Below are 20,579 nucleotides of genomic sequence, written 5' to 3' on the forward strand. Positions count from 1 at the left end.
ACATATAAGAAAGTGATTGGGGGATGAGGAGAGAAAGTATTAAGAGACTCAGGCTCTGCACTCCTGACACAGAAGCAGGTGGATGCAAACACACCTGCCCCTCAACTTTTGAAGCAGCAGCCATTCAGCATCCTCCACTCCACCTCCCAACCCCAGGACCACCACCAAACACCACCGACAAACAGTGGCCTGATGTCCCCGATATTTTTTCTGCAAATAAAAAGGCTTTGGTCCTTTCCTTGTGCAGGTGTCTACCGCCTACCTGAGCCCCAAAATGTATAACCTAAAATGAGATGATTTTGCACAAAAATAGTAAAGACCAAGAAAAAGTTTCAAAGAACTGCCTTTTCAACTCAATGGGGAAGATGAGAATAATGTCTTCATTAAACAAAATTAAATATTTTCCAAGCTCTTATCCTTTTCGCTTTAACCCCCTTCAGGTTCAAATCTAATATTTTTTAAAGAGCCACCAAATTGATTCTAAGAGAATAATTGCTAAGGCGTGAAAGTACCACCTGTAGCCAGGAAACAAGCTGTGCCAAGAGTTGTTTCTTAATTTTCACCCTATTAGGGTAACTTCCTGCCACTCTGGGGTTTTTCCTGCGGCAGTTCCTGCACACTGGCTTCCTGGCTCCTTCACAGCTGTTTTGTCAAAGCAGAGGGAAAGGAGACCACTGACATCTTTCTGGAAATAGATGCAACAAATGTCAGTGTCCTTTTAGCCTACAACAGGGGAAGGACAGGGAAGGAACCAATATTGTAACATGGGAGGGCTTGTCCCCTTCATGAACTTGGCTGCTGTGGTTATTTGACCTGCAGTGACACAATTCATAAATCCACTGTCCTAAAATAAAACAGACAATTCTCAAATAAAACTAGAAAACACAATTTGCAAAAATGTTCACCTTTCCCAATTTAAGCAACAAAATACAAGTTTAAAAAAAAATCACAGTATCATTTTTCGGCCTCTTAGCATTTTTTTTTTTTTTTTTTTTGCGGTACGCGGGCCTCTCACTATCGTGGCCTCTCCCGTTGCGGAGCACAGGCTCCAGACGCGCAGGCTCAGCGGCCATGGCTCACGGGCCCAGCTGCTCCGCGGCATGTGGGATCTTCCTGGACCGGGGCACGAACCCATGTCCCCTGCATCGGCAGGCGGACTCTCAACCACTGCGCCACCAGGGAAGCCCTTAGCATTTTGTAAATGATAAAATCAGGTACAGATGTGGGTCCAGTAAAATTGATATTTTCCTACAATACTGATGGCATTGTAAATTTAAACAGCCTTTCTGAAAAGCAATTTAGCAATAAGTACTAATGACCATAAAAATATTCATACTCTTTGACCCAGTAATTTCACTTATTGAAATTTATCCTAAGAAAATTGTAAAAAAAAAAAAAAAGCTGTATACCCAAATATATTCATTGCACGTCTATTTATAATAGTGGAAAAATGGGGAGAGGACATACATCTATAGATAAATGATTGAGTAAATCATAATCCATTGACTGAACAGACCATAGAAAACACCCTAGATTAGCACCTAGCGTATAGGAGGTGCTCAATGCTGACTCTGTAGAAATGTATAAAAATGCTTATAAAATTAAATGGAAAATGTCTCATACAAACATGCATGCATGTTTATTACAACTCTAACAAATATGTATAAGGAAAAAGAAAGACAATTTTAAAATTTTTCAGTAATGTATTTTTTAAACACTTGCATGTAAGGTAAAAAATTTGAAAATAAATGAATCAACTTGTCTCCCTGGATGTCAATAAGCTGGGCATCCCATTAGGTGGAGGGTAGGACAATGCATTGTCACACATCTCTCTCATTCAAACTGGCCTAAAAGTCACACAAAGAGAGGAAGGAAGAGCACAAAGCACTTATGACAGGCATGGAAGATGACCAGTGGCCAGGCTTTGAATTGCGGGTGGACATGATGCAGAAGCCGTTAGCGCGTTTTCTCTGGGACCAAGCAAAAGAGAACCTCCTGGTGAACCTTCCTGCTGCTTCAATTCTAGTTTGGCAGCTGAGACCCCAGTAATAGATGCATAGACAGCTAGGTGTGATGCCATTAGGGCTATGAAGAGAATGTCAATAGGGCCCTTCTTTCAGGAGTTTAGATCAACTCTAGAAATAAGACACCCAAGTTCGATGCCATGGAAAAGCTACTAGGCTAGGAATCTAGAAATCTGAGTTGGATCTAGTTCTGCACACCCTTGAGGAGGTCCAGCAAATCATGTAACTTCTGCCTGAATCTTAATTTACTTATTGGTAAAATGAGCATAACAACCCCTGCCCCTGTCTACCTCACAAGGCTGTTATAAAGATCAAAGGAGCTAGCACAGTAGTGTGGGAGTGTCTTGTGAACCATGATGTGCCATGTGAAGGTAAGGGATGCTGCTCAAGAAAAGAGACCTTGGAGTTTGCCACCTGGCGGCTCATCCTGGGGTTGACAACTGTGGGGCTGCACAATCGGAAATCAAAGAAACCTCCATGAATTCCCAGCCTATGGATGAAAACCACAAGCCTTGTCCAGTACTCCTTTGCTGCCCTCTGATTGCTACATGGAAGAAAATCATATCAAACAGTAAGACTGAGAAGGAAAACCCTGTATATAATCCTGTATATAGTGGTATTTACTGACAGCAGATTCAGAAGTGCAAGGTCCCATTTTCTTCCTGCCCTCAAGTCCAGAAAAACATCAGTGCCACTACAAAGCTATTCCTTCTACGAATGGATCTGAGAGCACAGGTGATAGTAACTCACAGTCAGTGGGATGAGCAGTTAAATAGTGACCCCAGAGGAACTACAACAAAGAGGAATATCTGCTATATCTGAGATTCAGGAAGTAAAAGAGTCAGTGATTTCCTCTATAAAGAGAACGCTTTTCAACTATCCCTTCCTGGAATTGTGTTCTTCCTACCAAATATCAAGGCTGTTTATAAAACTCGTCCTATCACCACCTCCCAGTGCAGCCCAGAAACAGAGGACCCAGGCAGCAGCAGCATTCCAGGGTAACAAGAGGCACACCTCAGTGCACCAAAGAAGAAGAAACCTCTATTTTTTTCCAGTAAATATTTACTGAGCAGAAAACAGAGAAGCAGACAGACAAGGTCTCTGCCATTGTGCCACATGCATAGTAGCAAATTAAGGACACAGAGACACAGTTTATGAAGTTTTGCAATTAAGGTCTAAATTCCGAGTGGTCACGAGAGAATGAAAATTCTCTACAGTTGGAGTAAACCTACCCATACAAAGAACTGTCCATTTGGAGATAAGATATAAATAATACAGAATAAAGAAGTGAATCAATGATTTGACTGTAGGACACATTCCTGTCAGCATCTACCACCCTCAGGTGATACCAAGTGAGAATCCCCTTCATTTGGCGATCCAGCCTCCTGGACCCAGTCTGTGTATTTTCAGTAAAGCAACTCCAACCACATATACTGGAGTGGAGCATGTGACCCAAGTTAAGCCAATCAGCATACTCATTCCCTTAGCCACAGTGATTGGTTCAGGGATGGGCAAGTCAATGAGGGCCAAAAAGACTCAATTAATTCTAAGACATTAATCTGGGAACATTAGAGGAATTTTCCTGGTCCCTTTCTCTCTGGAGATGACTGAGAGAGCTGCTGTAGTGAACCTGAGAACAGGTAGGGTCTCATTACAAAGCCAGGCTTGAGGAAATGAGGCCAAAACAAGAAAAAGAATCTAAGCCCTGGTGATACCACGTGAGCCCTGGATCAAGCCACACCTTAGGGACTTCCCTGGCAGGCCAGTAGCTAAGACACTGCACTCCCAATGCAAGGGGCCCGAGTTCGATCTCTGGTCAGGGAACTAGATCCCGCATGCCACAACTAAAGATCCTGCATGCTGCAACTAAAAAGATGTGGCAACAAAGATCCCATGTGCCGCAACTAAGACCTGAGGCAGCCAAATAAATAAATAAATATTTTTTAAAAAGCCCCACCTTATCCTTTCCTTGTAGGTGTTTAATCACGTGAAGCAGATACACTTGCATTAGGTATTCTGTCACTTGCAATGGAGAGTGCCCGAACTGAAATGATGACCAAGTCAGAGTCAAAACACAAGAAGGAGATGATCTGGGCAGGGTCTAGGCAGAGATATTTCACTAAACTATGCATATTACTGAGGTTATACTTTTGACTAATTTTTAAAAATATATATGGACTAGGGTGGGTTGCACATAGGATATATAAATAAATAAATAAATAATAAGAGTGGTTTTAAAAAGCAGTAAAAGAAGTCCTAAGACCCCCTTCTGTGCCAAGTATCAATCCTGCAGGTGGTGAGGAGGTCCAGGAGACTCCAGAGTTGGAACACTAGAAGCCAGAGCAGTAGATGAGGGGAGCAGTTATTTGCTAAGGGACTTGAACCAATGACTATGTAACAACAACTACTAACATATATTTCAGTATTTTAACACCTTGCAGGGTCATTCCAGTGCACACTGGGGGGAAAAAAAAATCAATGCAGTATATGTCCCCACCTTTCCCTGCCACTCAGTTCTCTTGGACCCCCCTCAGTAGCCGGGTAAATGCAGCACCAGAGGTGCCACAGGAGAAAAGCACCAGCTGGATTACAGGGGCCCTTATTTATTCTCTGCTGCATTACCATCTGTCTCACACCTGGCAAGGAAAAGGTGGGGAAATAAAGAAGAGAAAGGGAATGAGAAATTAGAAAGACAAGAGCAATTGATTATTTTATCTTAAAACAAGTCAACCAGAACATACCTCCTCCAGTTCCTAGCAGGCTGCAATTCCATGTAAGAATAAACTTAGTGAGATGGTGATAATGTCACTAGAGGAGCTGCTTAAGCAGAAAAGGTTACGTTGCATGGAAGCGAAAAGCAAGATGTGCTACAAGTAAACCTCAGTGTGGATAATCAGTCCACCCAAATTAACAGTTGATTATATTATATCTATAGCATTTTAAAGATAAAGTATTAATAATAAATTCAGACACTGAAAGACGTAAAATAAACTCAAACCCTCAGACTAAACCATCATTCCTCCTGATCTTGGAAAATTTAGATTGGCTTTTGTGCAATTATTTTTAATCTTCACAGTAGTTTCCAGGACAAGTGAAGGCTTTAGGCCTTCACATTCTAACAGCACAAATAAAATCCTTTCTTATGAGATTTTAAGTCCAATATGCAGGCAAAGAAATTTTTCCAATTGCATTGATCATTTGAACTCTAGAGCTCCTGATCCCGAGGGCACACATTTTGCTTCTCATTAACCCCCAAAAAAGTTAAGGATGGTGTAACACTTATTTTGAAGGCTGTCTTCTAAAGACTGACCATGGAAAACATGGCCATTTTCCTTCATTTGAGTACGATTTCTTCTATTTGCATGTCATTTCACAAAATGATAATTTTAAACTGGTTCTGCTTTTAGCCATAACCTTGCAAGGGGTAAAGCAATGTGGGAGGGACTTTGAAAATGTGACATGTTGAACTGGACTCCAATGGAAGGTCACGTTTGGATGTTGGAAGTGACACCATAAGCCCCTTGATGGATCCATGGGAGATCTCACTGGTAATAATCTCTACTGACCACTAGAATGGTTTTGTTTATAGACTATTTTCTACTCTTCGTTTCTCCTACTGAAAGGTTTTTGGGGTTTTGTTTTTTGGCTTTCTTTTTTACAGTTTGGAGAAATACATTCTTGTCCACGAGTGCCACTTCTTCCCTTTCAACTCTTATTTCCTATTAAATGCCAAGTGTGAGGCAATGTATCAGATACTTAGAAATGTGTAAAACCCAGATTCTCCCCTCAGATTGCTTACAGCATAGTCTTTCTTCCTCCTTATTTTGTACCCTCCCCATCCCAAGTCTGCTAAAGATGAGTATCCTTTCCTCTTCGCTCCTGTCTTCTTTCCTTAGAGAAATCTGCCTTTCCACAGCCTTGCTTATAACATGTTCTGTTTTCACCTGCCCGAGCTGATTACACAACTGACCCATGTTGATCTGGGAAGTGTTTCTCTCCCGGAAGGTGGGAAATGGATCAAAAACACAGAGTCTAATTGTGACTGCCTGGAATGAGAACCCAGATGATTCAGGGTGTTGGCTACATCACACCAAAGCAGAAAAGACTGGTCTACAGACATGGACGTAGAGAGACATGCAATGACAGGAACCCAGGAGGTTCTGGAGTAATGAGATAAGGTGCTTGGGACTGCCCTTCCACTCCCACAGGGGGATACACTCCCTGCGGTGGGCCTCTGTGGGATGGATGTCCCCAGTGCCCCTGGATCTTCCCAGTAGATTTTCTCTTACCAGCTTACATTGTACTGAATGGGTTTCTGTTCCTTCCTTGTCTAACACACAGCTGGTGGATTTAAGATTACCACAGAAAAAAAATTCCAGCAAGAGATGACAAAAAGAGCATTTTTTGTGAGTGAGAAGTGTGTAGACATCTGAATTTTATTTTAGGTTTTTCCACCAGCATGATAGTGATCAGACGATCCAGATTTTCTAGGAGAGTCATGATGTTTAAAAAATCTTTTCCATTGTCAAAAGGGCAATATTATAAAAATACATAGAGGCAGTGAGTGGTGTGTTGGTAAATGGTAACAACTCTAAGCTCTCCAGCAAATAAAAACCATGCCCTGGTCTGTTATCTTTGCCAATTTCCATGATGTAAGTACTTTATCATGGCTGATTTCATGACTAACGTGATATCACCGAACACTGATTTGGGAAGAGATGATAAAAAATCAGCTCCCATGAACCAAATGAACAAGATGGCTCTAGTACCCCACTATGTAGGGCACAAGTTTTGGAATTAGAGAGACAGATTTACAACTTAGCTTTGCCCTATTTTTATTTATGAAGTGGATTTCTGTCTGAGCCTCCCTTATCCATAAAATTTGGATAAAAAATAATAACCTACCCCACAGAGGGTTGCTAGGAGGACCAAATAAGATGCAATGTACCTTGTACAATGCCTGGAGTTATAGATAATCAATTAACAGCAGTGATTATTATTGTTGTTGCTGCTATTGTTATTTTCAGATTATGAGTCTCAGTATTAGATTGGAAAACATAGTCCCTGTAGTTATTACCAATTTCCTGAGTGATCTTAAATAAATTACTTCACCTTTATATAAGTCAATATCCTCACTTCTAAAATGAAGTTCTAAATTATCTCTATTTTTGCCTTCAAATTCTAAACTTCTGTAAGGACACAGAGTGAAACTATGTGTATGTGAAAGAGATTGGGGTGTCAGGGAAAAGGGAAGGAAAGTGATGGTTCCTCTAGGGTTGGGTCACCTCCCCAAAGCAAAAAGCACCTCAGGGGTGAAGCCATTAAGCGTGATGCCCAAGGAGGGCAGTTCCTCTCTGCCTCTAGCATTTTCAAGAGTGTGTATAAAATGGGGCATCACCCAAAGGCTCAACCCATGCTTTTTTTTTTTTTTTTTTTTTTTTTTTTTTGGCGTTACGTGGGCCTCTCACTGTTGCGGCCTCTACCGTTGCGGAGCACAGGCTCCAGACATGCAGGCTCAGCGGCCATGGCCCACAGGCCCAGCCGCTCCGCGGCATGTGGGATCTTCCCGGACCGGGGCACGAACCCGTGTCCCCTGCATCGGCAGGCGGACTCTCAACCACTGCGCCACCAGGGAAGCCCCAGCCCTGCTTTTAAGTGAAGCATCTCAATGGCTTGATTAGGTGCAAGAAGATAGATTAAAATGAAAGTGGAGAAGGTACAGAGGATGAAGGGTTTTCCTCTTGCCATTTACCCCAAGAGCAAAATAAACACATTATACTAGGGCCAGTGACTATGCTGAGGACTCTGACCCATTTATTTGGTGCCCCAAGGATATGGTGTTATCAGTCTCATTATACATTCCCTCTTTGTTTCCTATTTCATACACACACATACCCTTAGTACATGAGTGTGCACACACAAAAGAAACAGACTAGTCAAATGGCAGCAGATTCATCTGCTCCTTTTGGGAGGGCAGGGGGCGGTGGGGGGAGCATGGGAGTTGATTTTAACCGAAGTTTTAAAATCAATCCAGTTCACTCCAGACCACACTAGTAGAAGCATCTCTGCGCCTTTTTAAGAGAAAGGGGTAAGAGCTTCCCTGGTGGCGCAGTGGTTGAGAGTCCGCCTGCCGATGCAGGGGACACGGGCTCGTGCCCCTGTCCAGGAAGATCCCACATGCCGCAGATCGGCTGGGCCCGTGAGCCATGGCCGCTGAGCCTGCGCGTCCGGAGCCTGTGCTCCGCAACGGGAGAGGCCACAACAGTGAGAGGCCTGCGTACCACAAAAAAGAAAAAAAGAAAAAAATAGAGAAAGGGGTAAACAAATCAGAGGCGTGACAATGGGCGTTGGGGCGCAAAGAAAAGAAACACTAACCTAAAGGGGAAAGAAAAATATACAGAAAAAAGCTGGCTTTGAAAAAGGAAAAGCAAAGAGGAGATCAAGTAAGAATGAAAAGAGGAAAGAAATTGCAAGCTATGAGAGGAGAGATATGAGGAGATCAAGAAAATGGACAAGAGGAGGAATTGGCCATGGATGAATTTTGTATGGACTTTCTTCCTCAGAGCATCAGGGTTTCCTAAGCCCCAGCAGGGCAGTGGTGAGTTCACTGGTGAATATACAGCGACTCGGAGGGTTGTTCTCTCTGTCTTTGATAGGGACCTAGGAAGTGCAAGGAAACACTGTTTTGTTATATAATTTTACATTCAAATAAACCTAGAAGGCAGAAGAAAGGCAAGCTGCCTGCTGTATCCAATTTACAATCTGAAACGCGGGAGCCAAGTACCCAGAATATTCTGGACAGATTAATCTTTGCCAAGGTCTATATAAAGATGAAAAAATGCAAAATTAAAGTGATTCTGTCACTTAAAATAAAAAGTAATTACTTATGGGAGGAAGGAAACCAAATAGAGTAGCAAGGAAATTCTCTGATTTAGTGAAATTCATAGAAATGAAAAGATTTTCTATAAGATCTGTTATATGAGCTGTAATTTTCCAAGACTGCAGACATGGGATTTGACTGGGACCTTTGATCAACTCTTGTTAAGGCTGTTGCTCCCACTTATCATTGCTAGCACAGGATAAAATGTCCACCTTCATACACAGCCGTATTGCCCCATAAAGAAACACTGCCAACTTGTTTGAAATTGGGCCCCAAATTTAGCACCAGATGATTTGAGCCTTGCCTAAACTTATCTCTGGGGTCTGGAAAATAATATTTGTTTACTGCCTAAAACACATCATTTGTGAATGAAATGATCACCCCTGAATCACAACACTATAAAAATATTCTCTCTCGGTAAAATCAAATGAAGAATTAAGTTCTTTTGCAGCGAAACTGGGACTATCCTTACGGTCAGTTTAACTACTTTGATGGAGTGAGAAGGCACACACTTAAATACAGTTAAAAATAAAGATTTTTTTTTGCCTGAGTTACCCCAAATACTCTGCAACTTCCTTTCTTAGGGTTTAGCTTTCACCTCCTATCTTACTTTTACTACAGGGACCAGTAGGATCTTCTGGCTTCACCTCACACCAGAACATGGATAAGTTACTGATAAGTTATTTGATAAGTTATCAAATAATTGATAAGTTATCAATTGACAAAATAAGAATTAAAGAAATGGAAATCAAAGAATTAGAGGCAGGAGAAATGAAAAAGTAACAGGCATCTCTTTCATGATAGCCAATAAATCTATTGGCTCAACACCTCAAGCATGTTAGCTAAGCTTTCAGAAAAGATGAAAATGAAGGAGGGTTTCTTGCCCCTCCTTTTCAAATCAGAAACAATGTGCACACAGAAGGATCTGCAAATAGAAATAAGAAAATTCCATTAACGTGATAATGATATCCTGAATGACCTGAACAAACAAAGGAGATTGGAACTTTGGATGTAATCTGTCGATCGGTTTCCTTTTCCAGGTTTTGTGAGCACCTGACTTGAAAGGTTGCAGAAAAGGCTGCTGCTTGGTCAGATCTCTTCCATCTGTCAGAGAATCCCTACAGGAAAAATTAATTCAATAAAACATCATTTAAATCGTGATGTTAGATTGTTTCCACTTTCCATTAATTAAAAGAATGTATTAAGAGTCAACCTTAGCCATGCCTTATGCATATTAGAATAGGTGTGAATTGAAGGAAACCTGCCTCCAGCTTGAACTTCCTGCAGCCTGTTTTCTGCCTGAAATAAACCAATGGACCATGGCAGAGCCACTACTGAAATGCTCGTGTACCTGGGAAGGAAGGAGGTGAGGTTAAGTTTTTAACAACTTTGTTTAAATGAGACTCTAAATATCTGTCTCATTCCCAACCCCTGCATGGGACCACAGTTGGCCAGAACTGGGTCTGGTGTGGATATTTCCCTGAAGTGGCTCAGAAGGAGAAGATTCAGTAAGTAAATTCAAATGAAGTCTTTACCAAGGACTAAGTGGCAAATGAGGGGAGCTGATTTTTATCTTCAAGTCCAGGAGGCCAGCATGAAGGTAGAAACAGGGGTAAGACCACAGAGAGAAGCTGGTAGACAGTGAAGTGATGGACTGGATAAGAGCAAGGGTGAGAGTAAAGTGAGAAGGCTCCAGGGGTCCCAGAGACAGTCAGGAGATAAAGGCTCCATTTTATTTGCCCTGAACCCCATGGGGCAGATGGCCTGGTTCACACACAGATTTGAGGTAAACAGTTTCCCAAGAGAAGCTGGAAGAAAGTTCCAAGGCAAAAGGAGAAGTCAATTAAAGAACATAACGTTGCAAGAGCAGTCCAGATGCTGGGCATGGTTAGGTGGTCAACGGGAGAGCAATGGGAAGGTCTGTGTGTGGCACAGGCCAGTAGGAGGGGCTGTGTGTGAAGTGCTCTGGTCTCCTGGACACAGAAGATCTATCTGGCCAAGTCACAGAGATATGGATGACTGAAAACCAGAGCAGAAATCATTCTGCTACAAGAGCTGACACAGCAAAAGCTTTAGAATGTGGGCTCTCAAGAAAGCCCCCCTGGGCTTCCCTGGTGGCGCAGTGGTTGAGAGTCCGCCTGCCGATGCAGGGGACGCGGGTTCGTGCCCAGGTCCGGGAAGATCCCACATGCCGCGGAGCGGCTGGGCCCGTGAGCCATGACTGCTGAGCCTGCGTGCCCGGAGCCTGTGCTCGGCAACGGGAGAGGCCACAACAGTGAGAGGCCCACGTACCACAAAAAAAAAAAGAAAGCCCCCCTGCGTTTGAACCCTGGCTCTGTCACTTACCAACTCCCTGACCTTGGGCAAATAACTCAACCCTCCTCATCTCAGCAATAAGACCAGTATCTACATCAAAGAGTTGTTATGAAGATCAAATGTACTGGTAAATGGAAAGTGCTTAGACCAGTGCCTGGTACACAATGAACACTCAATGTTAGCTATTATAATTTCTTATTAGGACACTTGATACTATACTGTGAGAGATAGGAAAGGGATCACAGCTAGGACCCTAGTCACAGGAGCTTACGTTTTTATATTACAAATGCCTAATGACCCAACCTGCTTTTGACCTTGGAGCAAACACCTTTACTCTACTTCTCTGCTTTTTCCTTGGTAATTTAATTTCAATAAATTAGAATCTCCCAATTCAAAGTAATATTTTACATGGGAAATTACAATTTATGTCATTTTTAAGAAACTGTTGCATTATACAGTATTGTCAATTGATTCGTTGAAACAATTTCATATATAGTTTAAAGACACAAACCTCTTGTGCTGCAATAGTGCTGGAAAGGTTACTGTGCATGCATTTTATCCATAGAACCTTGAAGGACAAAGTATTACAGAGATACCTCCTAGTATCACCTCCTTTTGTTCAGAAGAAAGGCACAGTCTCTCCCTTGAACATAGGGATTTTCTTAGTAAGTGGCTCCTTAAGCCAGTTGGTGATTTGTCCTCCTGCCATATTCCTAGAGGCGGGTCATGGAACACAGCAACCAGCCAGTCTCCCCAGCCCAACCTAAAATTGGACTATTAGCTAAAGCAGTGACACCAGCAAAGGGCCACTGCTACAGACCCCATCCCCAGACAATCTGTGTTCCAACCAGCTCGCCAAGTGATACTGATGCGCTCTCCAGTTTGAGAAACACTAGCCTGGAGAGCTTGACCACAACCTGACCACCTCCAGGAGTAACGAACTTGCCCAAGGTCACACAGCAGATAAGTGGGAGAGCCAAGTGCACTGGACCACATTCTTGCCAGTAAACCACTCTGTTTCACCCTTCTTTGTACCACGTTTTTCAAGGGAGGAGAAAAAAGCTTGGGAAATTAAACTATAGAAAAAGTATCAAATTCCATTTTAAAAGCATTTACAGTAAAAATGGCAATTTTTCTCAGTTTTCTACGACCTAGCATATTCTGACTCCCATGTCAACTAATCAAATATTTCTTCAGAAGCATTTCCAATGCATAAAACTACCAGATACAATCTGCCTTCTCCTAAGAAAATTCAGTACATAAAAATCTGCTTACAAAACAGTTAAATCAGAGTTTTAACTTTACAAAAGAATTTGCCACCTAATTTTTTCTTCCTTTAAAAAACTAGTTTCCTGATACATTTACACAGTGATTTATTTTACAAAATTTTAATACACATGCAAAATTTAGGAGGCACATCAACTGAGATTGTGTTCAGTCTCTCACAGAAGTGGATCATTCATTATATTTCTCATTAATTCTCTGTGGTTGTGTTCATCATTTTGCACACATGAAAATTTCACTTAAGATTTCTGGGAGATGCTAGGAGTCACCCCAATCTCTTAAGGCAGGGGCCCTTAAGTCTGAGATGCATCACAAAGAGGCCTACTTAAAACACAGATTGCTGGGCCCTACCTCCAAAACTTCTAACTCAGCAGGCCTGGGGTTGAGCCCAAGTTTGACATCTTGAACAAGTTCTAGGGACAGCACTTTGAGGCCCACCGACTGCTTAGGGAATTTCCAGGGTAGAGATAAAGAAAAATTCTCCTACTATATTTTTCTTCAGTTTTCAAACTGTGCTGAGATACATTCTACTGACACTCACTGTTTATGATAATTCAAAAAATAGTTCTTTCCTTTATATGTGCATAAATATAAAATTTTATGTTTACACACATAAAATTAAATGTGTATTTTTATTAAATACACATTTAATAAAACCTTATCATCACCCACTGGGAAACTAACTCAGGCCTCAGTTCAGAAAATGAAACAATACCAGATCCTGACCATCCAGCACCTAGTAAACACCCAGATTAAATCAATTGCACAAAGTATCCTCAATAACAGGGAAATGGACTGCCTTTCCTGCTTTGGGGGGATAGTTTAAAGAAGTTACCCTTCGCCACCTATTCCCATTATGTCTGAGAAGGTTAAGATAGGGAGGTCTCTAGCTATCAGCATCTTGATGACCAGATTCTCCACAAAGCTACACAGTTCAAAAAGAGATGCTGAAAGTCAGTCATTAAACTGAATAATCTCATTAAGGATAGCTGTTATTGAGCACTTACTATATTCCACATATTATTATCTCATTTCATCTTCATGATGTTCCTGCTCAATGAAAGAGGGTTAGCCTATTTTGCAGATACAGCCAACAAGACTGGGAGGGGTTGAGCCAGGACTTGAATCCAGGTTGTGAGACCCCAAAGTTTAGGATCTTTCTTTTACTCTGTGTTGACTATCATATAAATCAAGGCTTCAATTTTCCCATTTACCAGAGAATAAATGAGTGTAGAGGCTCTGAAGTCTCCTTGGCTTAGAGGTATTTGACAGAGAACTCCCATGGGTTTTAATGGCATATCAGTTTTCTATTGCTGTGTAACAAATGACCACAAACTTAGCAGTTTAAAATCATACTCATTGGGCTTCCCTGGTGGTGCAGTGGTTGAGAGTCCACCTGCCGATGCAGGGGACGCGGGTTCGTGCCCCGGTCCGGGAAGATCCCACATGCCGCGGAGCGGCTTGGCCCGTGAGCCATGGCCGCTGAGCCTGCACGTCCGGAGCCTGTGCTCCGCAGCGTGAGAGGCCACAACGGTGAGAGGCCCGCATACCACAAAAAAAAAAAACACCATACTCATTTATTAGCTCACAACTCTGTACCTCAAAAATGCAGGCAGACTCCACTGGGTTCTCTGCTCAGGGCATCACAAGACTGAAATCAAGGTATCAGTCAGGCTGGGCTCTTATACAGCCACCTAGGGAAAGAATCAAGTTCCAATCTCATTCTTGTTGTTGGCAGAATCCAGTTCCTTGTGATCGTGGTATAGAGGTCCCTACTTTCTTGCTGGTTGTCAGCTAGGGGCCTCTTAACACCTTCTAAAGATCACCTCCATTCCTTGTCACGTGCTCCTCCCATCTTCAAGCCAGCAACAGTGCATCAGATCCCTCTGGTGCTTACATCTTTCTGACTTCCTCTTCTGCTGCTAGCCAGAGAAAACTTTCTACTTTCTAAGGTTTCATCTGATAAAGGTCCACCCAGATAATCTCTGTATTTTGAGGTTAGCTAACTTGGGGGTTTAATTACATCTGCAAAATCCCTTCACTGCAGTATCTAGATTAGTATTTGATTGAATACCCAGGAGATAAAAGTCTTTTGGGAGTGGGGACAGGGGATTATCTTTAGCATTCTGCTTACCCCAGAGGGCTAGAACTGTACTCAACTCCCAAAGGTCAAAGATTCCCAAACTGTACATGTTATCATATCCCTGTCTGTACAGGGAACTTAGGGACTGTTTTTCTACCTCCAGACAAAAACCTTGCGATTTGTCATGCTCCCCTGCTGCATCATGGCTATTGACCAGCACTGTCCCTCAGGTGAAACCCTGCTCTGAGGAGGGGCCAGGATTGATTCACTATCCAATGGATATTCATCCAAATTCTAACTCGAGAATCAGCCAATGAGACAAATGTCCAGGTTACTGAAGAAAATCAGTTTCTCACGGATCATGTCCTTGAGTGATTATTTTACCTATTTGTTTTTGTGCAGACATGGTTGTTAGGGAACCTTTGACTGAAACCACCAGCCTCGGTCAGGCAGGGTAATAACTGCTTGCCTGAGTTTCTCACACAGGAGGTCCTGGTAAAGAACATGGTGTTGCCATGGAAAACTAACCAGGAGAATTCCGGGAGGGGCCAAAAGAGGGAGGTGATGACCAACCTCCCAGAATCCATCACGCTGGAATCCATCTTGGCTGAGAGATGCATGTGCCACCAGGAAGGACCCTGAATCACCAAATATGGGCACAAGCAAGAGGAGTGGCCAGAGACAACCCGGAAACTAACCCCATTACAATAAAATCTGAGACTGCGAGCCATGTGGCAGAGCAGTCCTCCTGGGTTCCCTTACCCTGCTGCTCTCCGTCCCAGTGCCCCTTCCCAATAAAGTCTCTTGCTTTGTCCACACGTGTCTCCTCGGACAATTCATTTCCGAGTGTTAGACAAGAGCCCACTCTCGGGTCCTGGAAGGGGGTCCCCTTCCTGCAACATAATCATATTCTCCTACTAGACTGGGAGATCCTCCAGGAAAAGAACTGCATCTTAAAAATTTTTGTGTTCATCGAAGTGCCTAGCACAGAGCCTGATGTTCAGAAGATACTCAGTAGATGTTTGATGGATTCAGTTAGATACTTGACATTAATTAGGCCATAGGGAACATTGCTTACTACTCACTATGTGTTCATTAAACTTTATTTTCCTTTGCTTTCCCTCTGGATAAAAATTAGAGAAGAAGGCTTAAATTGAAAAATGAAAACCTATAGCTGTTGTCAGTATAATCATTCCAGGTATATGGTGAGTGCTTACGATTGTAAGGGAGAGGGATGACTGATAGTGTTAATAGTGTTTCCTTTACAGTTCATATGTAAGAATCTTAGGACTGCACGTTTAAACCTTTGTAAGGACAGCTCAGCTATTCATTTTTAGTGTCAAAAAAAATAGGGCTTGGTTATTTTCTTGTCAAGGAACTTATAACATTTGAATGAGAACAAGAGAATTTCACCTATTACAACTATTAAATAATTTGGGGTCTAAAGTCCATAAAGAACTCCCTGGCTGACTACAGAGGGATGCTGCTTTGAAGATGTAGCATATCCCATGGAAGAAACAAGGGAGCTTAACCTTGAGCAGCCTACAATGAATCAAATATTCTACTGGCTCTCAAAAATTCGCTATCGTGTGGCCATGGTCCAAATGTTTGTGTCGCCCCCTAAATTCATATGTTGAAACCCTAACTCCCAAAGATGAAGTGGGGCCTTTGGGAGGTGCTAGGTCATGAGGGTGGAGCCCTCATGAATGGGATTAGTGCCCTTATAAAAGAGGCTCCAGAGAGATCCCTAGCCCCTTCCACCTTGAGAGGACACAACAAGAAGAATGCAGCCCAGAAGAGAACCCTCCCCTAACAACGCTGGCACCATGATCGTGGACTTCTAGCCTCCAGAACTGTGAGATATAAATTTAAAACTTTGTTTATAAGCTACCCAGTCTCTGATATTTTGCTGCAGCAGCCTGAACAGCCTAAGATAAAAAATGTATGAGTGTATTTGCTGCTCCAGGGAGGTGGAAGGCAGCATGGTTCAGGGGCCTTTGGAGCCAAGTAAACCACCCACCTGTAATGTAAACAACTCTGCTGATTACTAACCACTAGGCTTTGCTGATGGAACGTAACACTTTAGGACATCGGTTCCCTCATCTGTAAAATGGGCACAATAATTGTTACCCTTTTAAAATTATTGTAAAGATTGGAAATAATGTAAATAAATTATGTGACACAGTAATTCTCTCAGTGGTAGCTACAATTATGATTATTTTAAGATACCTTTCACCAATTCTTAAAAGACTCTCCCTTAAATGTGAGACAGAAATTGAGTTTTTCCTCTTTCCCAGTGCTGGGTTTAGACATCACTTTCCTCCATACTCACAATTTCTCAAACTTTCAAATTCATAGAAAAAAAATACAGAACAAATTTTTAAGTAGTGATGACTGTGCATGTGAGATACTTGTGCAACAACACATTTTCTGTGTGTGCTATAAGTTACACTACATCGAGATGGAGGCAGGTAGAGGACATTTGTGGCAGGGTTTTTCTGCCTCATTTTGGTATGCAGCACACGTGAAAGAATAATAATGGTCATCAGGAACGACTACTGCATATATACTCTACATAAAAGAAAAATCCAATTGGTGTTACAGAGCTCCTGGTCTTAGAATCTCTGTCTGCTTCAGCTGATATATAGTGTAAATCTAAAACTTATTTAAAAACCTGTCTGGGTAAGACAGATTTTAATTAATCTTCTCTTAGTTTTTATACTATATGGTACCTGGAAGATGCGAGATCAATCACCGTCACATTGTAATGTCGAGTTGTGAGACAGAATGATAAATGAGCTATCAAGTTAGCATTTTGATAGCTAAGTTAATTTAACGAGCTCCAGAACACACTCTAGATTGGTAGATAAAGTTGTGAGGTGAGGCACTGAATGTGATAACTGTGAGTGCGGTATGTTATTAAGAAAACAAGAATTTGCTAGTTCCTCTCTGTCCTTTATGGAAATTTAAATCCAGGATCAAAAAGGTGTAGCTGGGTGATGAGGTCATATTGCTAGTTCTGTCAGACCAATTAAGACAGCTTTATTAATTCAGACTTTTAATTGAGCACTGTGACAAGGTCCTAGCTGAGCTGAAGTTTCCTTATGTAGTATGCATGAAGAAAAGCTTGGCCAAGCAAATTAAACTCAATTTATGCTTAAGGGCAGATCTTGAGTAGAATCTGTTTCCTTATGGGGCCTACCAGAATTTTGTAAAATCATAAACTGTACTTCAAATTCTGTTTTCTCAATTATAGGAACTTCGAACTGATTCTTGTCCTTGGAAGAAAGGATACCCCATGCCAGGGATATCCATTTATACAATGATGTTTCAAATAGCAAGAAGGATAAGAATAAAACTTCTAGCCTGGCTTCTCCAAACTACCAGTCGAAATTGTAACAAAACTTCAAACAAAAGAAAAATGCTTCAGAAGTATTCTGAGAAGTATTCAGATACGCTAATCACAGCTATTAAGGAATATCAACTTTGGAATGTCACATCTATCCAAATAAGCAACACTAAATGGAGCAATTTTGAAAGGTTCTCCCTTCCTTAAAAGATAATGAAATGAAATTGCTATAAGGCAAAACCTCAACCTCCACCAAGCTCCACACTTACCCAGCCCCAATCTAAGCTATGTCAGAGCCTTCTTTCAACTTCTTTTCATTCATTTGTTCATTCACTCTTTAATAAACATGTATTAAGTCCTTACTACATACAGTAATCCCTAAGTATCTGTGAGGGCTTGGTTCCAGGACAGCTGCTACCTACTCCCTACAGATACCAAAATCTGCAGATGCTCAAGTCCCTTATATAAATGGATGCATCCCTAGATATGGAGGGTCAACTGTATAGTTGCAATGTTAGTTATTAGCGAGTCACAATTCATGTCACCAAAAAGTCGCAGAGAAATGTGCAGTTCGTTACAAAATGGTGTGTGTGATGCTTAGTTTTATGTGTCAACTTAACTGGGCCACAGGTGCTCAGATATCCAATTAAACATTCTGGGTGTGTTTATGAGAGTATTTCTGTGAGAGATTAACATTTGCATTGGTAGTCTGAGTAAAGCAGATTGCCCTCCCGATGTGGGAGGGGTGGGGTGGGCCTCATCCAATTGGAGACCTGAATAGAACAAAAAAGAGCAATAAGGGAGAATTCTCTCTCTCTCTGGCTGTCTCTGACTGAGGGTATCTGTCTTCTGTTTTCAGGCTCGGACTAGGACTGGAATTTATACCTTTGGCTCTCCTGGGTCTCGAGCTTGCCTCCTGCAGGTCTTAGGACTTCTGAGCTTCCATAACCACATAAGCCAGTTCCTTATAATAAAAATATATACCACACACATTTTCTCTGGAGAACCCAGACTAATACAGTATGTAGGTGAGAACTACAACAACTGAGCCCGTTAGCTATACGATTACAAGCAAGACCATCTTGTGATTCACTTAACACTCCCTTATTCGTCTACAACCTTCCCTCACTGACATCAACACTTGCCTTCAGAAATCGATTAATTCAAAGATTCACCCACTTCTGATATTCTACCCTAAGAACTTCCGACCCCAACTCATATGCAATCAAAAGCATCACTTCCGCTGCGAACACGGCGCTGCCAGTGGCGCGGAGCATGCGGGCCTCGGTCTGCAGCCTGCGCGCCATCTCTGCGCCCAACGCGCCCTGCCCGCCACGGCCTCGGAGACTGCGGGAGGGCGCCGTCCAGGCGCTGCGCACCGGTCCCGTTCTGCTGTTGGGTCGTAAATTCACAGACAAACATGAATAGGTAACAACAGAAAACGGTGTTGCAACAGTGGGAATCAGCAATTTTGCACAGGAAGCTTTGGGAGATGTTGTTTACTGTAGTCTGCCTGAAGTTGGGACAACACAAGAGGAATTTGGTGCTTTGGAAAGTGGGAAAGCTGCTAGTGAACTCTCTTCTCCTCTATCAGGAGAAGTAACTAAACTAATGAAGCTCTAGCAGAAAATCCAGGACTTGTCAACAAATCTTGTTATGAAGATGGTTGGCTGATCAAGATGACACTCAGTAACCCTTCAGAACTAGATGAACTAATGAGTGAAGAAGCATATGAGAAATACATAAAATCTATTGAGGAGTGAAAATGGAACCCCTAAACTAGTTTGAAACAACTTAATCTAGTATAGTTGTCTTAAATTAGTGGTGGATAGATTTTTAAAAAGCAACTTTTAGCAAAAGAAACTACTTGCAATAATGTTGCCTGAAGAAAATACCCCTTAACTTCCTAATGATTTCACATAAACACTATGCATCTTTTTCACAACAGCCTGTGATTTTTAGGCTAGTCTCCAGTTACAATATTCAGAATTCCTGAAATTATCTGTGGTAAAACTAGTTATAAAAATTATGTAATTCAAGGATAACATTGTTATCTTAACCTTATATAATATTGTAACTTGCTTACAGCCATCCCTGGATTTGGGTCAAAATACTCAATGAACTTGCCACTGGAAATAAATGGCAGTGGAGAAAAGTTTGTTAGTTGTATAGTGTCCAGTGAAGAACATTACTCTCTTAATTTTGCAATATACTGTGTTTGCTGGTGCTATTTTTATACAGTGAAGCAACAGCCTTGCAGGAAAATAAGAAACAGTTTAGTAATAAAATATTCAACTTCTTAAAAAAAAAAAACACAACATCACTTCCCTAATGTGCTGCCATTTCAAAGTTGCCTGTGTGGTATTCTCCTTTATGGCAGTAAGTCACTAAACCTCACTTTTGCTTATATCATAATAGGTTTCTTCAGTTAAAGAGAGAACTCTATATGTTTCAGGGTAGAGATGATTATTTTCACAAATGTATTAATGTTCAGAGCTCAAAGTCACTCTAGAAGCATTCTAATCTAACTCTCAAAATTTACTATCCTGTATAAAGGTAAGATGATCACTCAAAGTCATCCAGCCAGTTGGCTACTTTGCCACATGAGAACCCATATCTTGAGATTCCAACAAAAACAAGCTC

At 41.7% G+C, this 20,579-nt stretch overlaps 1 pseudogene; it reads left to right on the forward strand.

Annotated features, from left to right (window-relative positions):
* Positions 1–2,402: 2,402 nt before the first annotated feature.
* LOC113627289 (glycine cleavage system H protein, mitochondrial-like) lies at positions 2,403–19,734 on the forward strand (annotated as a pseudogene).
* Positions 19,735–20,579: the final 845 nt, after the last annotated feature.

The sequence above is a fragment of the Aethalodelphis obliquidens genome, unplaced genomic scaffold, assembly GCF_003676395.1.
Source record: "Aethalodelphis obliquidens isolate GAN/ISIS:26980383/991018 unplaced genomic scaffold, ASM367639v1 scaffold1, whole genome shotgun sequence".
NCBI lineage: Eukaryota > Metazoa > Chordata > Mammalia > Artiodactyla > Delphinidae > Aethalodelphis > Aethalodelphis obliquidens.